The sequence below is a fragment of the Acipenser ruthenus genome, chromosome 7, assembly GCF_902713425.1.
Source record: "Acipenser ruthenus chromosome 7, fAciRut3.2 maternal haplotype, whole genome shotgun sequence".
Classification (NCBI taxonomy): Eukaryota; Metazoa; Chordata; class Actinopteri; order Acipenseriformes; family Acipenseridae; genus Acipenser; species Acipenser ruthenus.
In genome coordinates this window covers 48,038,820-48,045,777 of record NC_081195.1, presented here as the reverse complement: position 1 = coordinate 48,045,777, position 6,958 = coordinate 48,038,820, and positions in this window count along the sequence as shown.

Sequence of the window (6,958 nt, the reverse complement as noted above, 5' to 3'; positions counted from 1 at the left end):
GCAGACCCTCTGAATGTGGCTGTGCCAGGTTTATTTGTCACAATCAAATTGTGGGTATGTTTAAGGATTCAAACTGCTGCTCCTGGATATGTTTAGATTTTTTTTTTAGATGGATTGGTTTTGTTGTGTATACAGTGCACTGTACAGGAGACAATGCTCCCAGGTCCCTGGCATCAAAACAATGCGAATAAAATTAAAATCAGAAAGTTTGGTTGACCTATTTTGGTTTTCTGCCCTCTGTCTTGCAGCATGGACAAGGACAGACTGCAGAATGCATTGTATTCTGTTTGGCTTTTCTGTGCTACTGGCTTCTTCCAAAGCCTATCATGGGCAGACAGTGCGAGTAGGGAGCGGAGCGTGCCAATTTTATATGGAGCCGCGGAGTGGAGCACGGAGCAGACCATATTTCTGGCCCGCTCTTTCACAGCACTGAGATTAACTGAGCACAGTTTTATTTTTCTTAAATACATGTTCGGCCATGGAGTTTGGACAAAAGTTTTGCAAACTCGAGAATTGAATTTTTTAAAAAAAATCTTTTTTTTTCTTTTATATTCAATGTGATTTGCGTTGCACTTTATAATTCATTATGGATGTAAAAATATATATTCTCCCGATTGTGGAGCTGCATTTGTGCCATGTAAAAATGTGAGAAACAACATCAGTGTGTCCATCTGTCTGTGGTTATTACATAGCCTGTATTGTTCTTATACAGTTCTATGGTTATGCCCCAATACAGCACCATGAACACAGTTTATATTTTCTGCACTCTTAAGGATAGTTCATACAAGGGTTGTCAGTTAGTCCCGTTGACACTCACTCATATGTGTTTGTGGGTTGCTTTGAGCACACTATATGATATATTGATACTGTACAAACAAGCCCAGTCTAAATCTAATTTCATATGAATCATATGCAAAGTTTGAAATAGTCGACACCCTACACAACATTGTAGGAACCTGTTAAATACCGGATAATTGCAAAATTATAGTTCCTAACGTTTACTTTATTTTCAGTTTACACATTTTTTCATTACCAATCAATAATAATGAGAAAGCGTCTTCGAATTGAATTAGGTAACTTCTCTGGGCTTTTTTTTTTTTTCTTTGCTGATCATAACCGGGGATTTTTTTTAAATTGTATTTATTTTTTTACTTGGGTCAAGCTATGCGATTATAATAAGGAAAATTAAATAATATACTTCTGAACAGTGATTTGAACCGGATTATTTTCCGCTCCCGAACTGAACTGGAATTTTCGGCTCCGCTTCCGAAAGTTCCGAACGGCTGATTTCGTTCCATTCCGGTTAATACCGGTTCAATTTTTTTCTAGACAAGTAGGCTATTGTATTGGTGTTCATAGGCTATGTCTCTATTTTCTTGAATTATACAAAAAAGCATGAACTAGAGTAAACTCAAAAGGAAAACGGTGAGACAAGTTATCCATCTGTATCAATAAATGCACGTGCTTCCTGTCTATAGACCCAGCAATGGCTATATTGCAGCATTTAAAGAAAATAGCTGTATTTCCATGAACAAACAAACAAAGTTCTAGCCAACTTGCAAAATTTCGCTCAAAACATATATGGAAATCTTACCGTACAAAAACAGGTTTCCATTAAACTGGATTCTAGCGAACAAATAGCTCTACGTAAGATGTCACAAACTGAAAAAAAATGGTTATCGCACAAATGTTCTTGATCCGAACAAAAAAAGAAAGTATGATGCATTTCCATCTATTTTTTTTTTTTTTATTCATTCGCTAGACTAGCATATAAACTCCAGCGTATACTCTAGCAAATAACCAACCTCGTTGAGCATTCTGGTTAGGCCAAGAAGGAATATATTAATATATCTGCCAAATTAAAAAGAATTACCATTGTAAAACTTTTCATATTTTTTTTTGACGCTGTACTGTTTCCCTCATATGCAATTTAAGTAATAATAATAATAATAATAATAATAATAATAATAATAATAATAATAATAATAATAATAATAATAATAATAATAATAATAATAAAAAGACAGACAGTCCAGTATCAGATACCCTCTGGAGATAGCTGCACCGAAACTTAAAAGATATTTCAATCCTGCTTGGGAAAATTAATAGTTTGTTTTTGAACAGTCGGGGGTGGAATTAAAATCTGCAGTGGCCAGAGATCATGCCAAGAAATGGTGTAGAAAATATTAAACATGTCTGCAGCAGAAAATATGTTTGCAAGAGAAGCGAAAGAAAATAGGTGGGTCAGGTGTGAACTTGGACCAAAACGACCCACAGAATAAGCTCTGTCTTGCCTACAGTTTGGCAAAATCTGTTACAATTTACAACAGGTAGCGTCTTTAAAGAAATGGCCACAACAATTGATTCAAATTACTCTGCCTTCCAAAGACTGCACTGTAGTGCATAAACTATTGCCAAAAACAATGAGAAAGTAGTAGAAATACCCTGTGGTGCAGAATGTGTGCTGAAAGCACTGACCTAAGTGACACGAATCAACTTATTGTTTACCATCGTTTTTGAACCTAACAGAAATACCTGGAGGTTGTAATGCAGAAAATGTAAGTGCAGCTATATTCAGTTGTTTGGAAAATTAACAAAACGATGATCCAGGGCAGAAAATTGTGTGGTTTAAATGAGACATCAGTAATGCTACCACAGCATTATGAGGTATGTTCATTTTATATTGGGCTATAATGAAATGTATGTAATACTAACAGACAAAATATATGATCATGTCCTAGTGAGGAGTATTTTGTAAGGTGTCTGTCGTGTAACATGACTGTGCCGACTGCATATGATATGTGTTATTTAAAATGAATTATCGCAATTACATCTGCGCCCAAACGTTTTCAAGCAATCTACATCATTTACCAATGTTGCATCATAAAGTCCAATATAACCTGTTGAATATTATCATTTTTACGTTAGGATATTGAATTACATTCTGCTTTGTAGTTTTTACATATATGCTACTTAACAAAAAACTGACAAATGTGACATTTCGAAATGGACCATATACTGTACTGCTATTATGGTTTTTGCAATGTTGTAGTTTATTTGATTGAATGGTGTTAAATAAAATATCTAAATTACTATCATGTAGTTTTTCTTTTTTTTATATGTCTCAATCCTAAAATGATATGCAAAACTTTTGGCCATAGCTGTAGATTTGATTGACAGATGATATATGACATTAAGTTTTAATGACGTGCCCAGTCCCGGTAGAGATGTACTGCGTTGACCATGTAAATACCATATGCCTGAAAAAAGTATGCGCTAGCTCATAAAATTTGCTTGGAAAGTACAGTATTTCCATTGCGTTTGTGCGCATCATTTATTGTACAGGATACATTTGATCCACCCCTATCGAACGTACTTTAATGTTTTGTTTGTTCGCATGAATTAACCGAATTTTGTCTGTTTCCATCAGTTGTCGAGCTTTTTTAATACACATGATTTTTAAAGCATAAAAAAATAGTTTAATGGAACCATAGCTATTGACAGCAGTCCGCTGATTTTTTTTTCTTTTCTCTGTTGCAACTTTCTTTTGCCCGAGTTCGAGTTTACAACTTGTTTGTTTTTTAAACAATTCAAAACAGCGACATTTCCCAACAATCTCGACGGGTTAGCGTTACATTCAACATAATAACTTAATGCGATGTTTATCTGAAATAAACTCTGCACCTAATCGAGATCATGGCGCCATCACATATATCACTTGATTTTTTTTCTCCGTTCTGTTTCACCTTTCAAGTTTGTGGTGTTTTTAATTTAATAATAATAAAAAAAATAAAAAAATAAACAGAAAATGCATCTTCCTCTGAATATGCAACTTATCTGCAATGTGTTGTGAAAAATCACTGAGGTGTTTATAAAGTACCCAGTGGCATTAACTGCATTTATTTCAGCAAAATTTCTAGCCACATTTGGTTATGGGCAACAGGTCATGTTTAAGCTGGCCTCTGCATGCCTTGTGTGGCATGTGTCATCAATCCACCTCATCACTGGAGTTCATTACAATCTGGAATAAGATATAGTCTGCCATTTTAAAAACAAGAAATCTCACATGCATGATTAAGAAGCCCTTTGGCAATTGATTATGCAGTTTCTCTCATTAGCAAACGTGATTAATATTCATCTAACTCATTTTCAAAGAGACAGAATGGAACTATGCAAGGTGCTGGAAATCACCAAAAGCTCAATGGTCATTAATGGTGCACAGCTCAGCAAGTGCCTTTAAAGAAAATTAACACACACATTGTTTTGTCTATGGAGGTTTTAGTATTATTATTAGTATTATTATTTATTTATTAGCAGAGACCCTTATCCAAATACATTTCAAGTATCACAGTACAAGTAATAATACAATTAAGAGCAAGATAAATACAATGACTTTGGTTCAAGCAAGTACAAGTGTGACAAAATACAATTCAATAATACAGCAGATAACAGTATCAGTGATAGTTACATCAGGATACGATTAAATACAAAATACTACAGATTACAGTACTCTGAAGTACAGGATGCAGTAAAATAGGGGGCAGATAAGCGCAAGTAAAGCGCATTTAAGGAAGGGTGATAAGTGTCCCAGGGGAAAAACAGAGGAGTTCTACAGATTAAAAGGTGATGAATAATCAAAATATACGGTTGTCAAATTAAACAAAAATGATGGCAACTGCAGACCCACTATCACGTGAAAGCAACAGAGAAAGGGATAATTAATTAAAAACAAATGTATTCTCTGTACAATAGAATGCTTGTCATTAATCTGAGACATTTAAAATGTGTTTCAAGCAGATAGTTAGAACATAATGTTATGTTTCATGTTTTCCATTTTCTAATCATACCATAGTATACTGGTATTTCATTATCTCTACTTTCAAGCTTTACAATATATACATCCCAAGTAATTGCATTACTTCTGTATAACAATGCATTAGTTGACTAACTATTTGATAAATTGTGATCTCATACTTTTTTTTGTTTAGTATTATATTAGCTACAAATTACATACAAATGTTACCAGTAGTAAATCCTTATTTCCCTAATAATAAAACACACACCATGTTTTAAAAAGATGTGAGTAAATAAAAAAAAAAAAATTACAGTTCTGGAACAGTACAGTGTATCAGCCTGCATTTTAACTTTTAATTAAACACTTCACAGCTAATACTTATTATGCATTACATTGACATTATTGTCATTTAATAAGTAAAAAATGAAAAAAAAACAGTATATGGTAATTAAAACAATGTTTTTACACTGAAGAAAAATATAAACGCAACATGTAAAGTGTTGGTCCCATGTTTCATGAGCTGAAATAAAAGATCCCAGAAATTTTCCATACGCACAAAAGACTAATGCATACATTTCTCTCAAATTTTGTGCACAAATTTGTTTACATCCCTGATAGTGAGCATTTCTCCATTGCCAATATAATCCATCCACCTGACAGGTGTGGCATATCAAGAAGATGATTAAACAGCATGATCATTACACAGGTGCACCTTGTGCTGGGGACAATAAAAGGCCACTAAAAAATGTGCAGTTTTGTCACACAACACAATGCCACAGATGTCTCAAGTTTTGAGGGAGCATGCAATTGGCATGCTGACTGCAGGAATGTCCACCAGAGCTGTTGCCAGAGAATTGAATGTTCATTTCTCTACCATAAGCCGCCTCCAACGTCGTTTTAGAGAATTTGGCAGTACGTCAAACCAGCCTCACAACCGCAGACCACGTGTAACCATGCCAGCCCAGGACCTCCACATCCGGCTTCTTCACCTGCGGGATCGTCTGAGACCAGCCACTCTGACAGCTGATGAAACTGGGTTTGCACAACCGAAGAATTTCTGCACAAACTGTCAGAAACTGTCTCAGGGAAGCTCATCTGCGTGCTCGTCATCCTCACCTGGGTCTTGACCTGACTGCAGTTCGGCGTCGTAACTGACTTCAGTGGGCAAATGCTCACCTTCGATGGCCACTGGCACGCTGGGGAAGTGTGCTCTTCATGGATGAATCCCGGTTTCAACTGTACCGGGCAGATGGCAGACAGCGTGTATGGTGTTGTGTGGGCGAACGGTTTGCTGATGTCAACGTTCTGAACAGAGTGCCCCATGGTGGCAGTGGGGTTATGGTATGGGCAGGCATAAGCTACGGACAACTAACACAATTGCATTTTATCGATGGCAATTTGAATGCACACAGATACCGTGACGAGATCCTGAGGCCCATTGTCGTGCCATTCATTCGCCGCCATCACCTCATGTTTCAGCATGACAATGCACGGCCCCTTGTCGCAAGGATCTGTACACAATTCCTGGAAGCTGAAAATGTCCCAGTTCTTCCATGGCCTGCATACTCACCAGACATGTCACCCATTGAGCATGTTTGGGATGCTCTGGATCAACGTGTACGACAGTATGTTCCAGTTCCCGCCAATATCCAGCAGCCATTGAAGAGGAGTGGGACAACATTCCACAGGCCACAATCAACAGCATGATCAACTCTATGTGAAGGAGATGTGTCGCGCTGCATGAGGCAAATGGTGGTCACACCAGATACTGACTGGTTTTCTGATCCACGTCCCTACCTTTTGTTTAAAGGTATCTGTGACCAACAGATGCATATCTGTATTCCCCGTCATGTGAAATCCATAGATTAGGGCCTAATGAATTTATTTCAATTGACTGATTTCCTTATATGAACTGTAACTCAGTAAAATCTTTGAAATTGTTGCATGTTGCATTTATATTTTTGTTCAGTGTAGACCGGACATTTTCATCAAAGAATTTAAAAAATCTGGAATTGATTTGATCAGAAACCCAGAGGCACTGTAAACTGCGCCTGTTACTGTAGTAGGACTGTTCTATGCTAAGCATTTTTTTTTAATTAAGGGTTTAATTACGTAAGTCAAAATTGTTTATGCCAGACTTGAATATCTGTAACAAAACGTTTG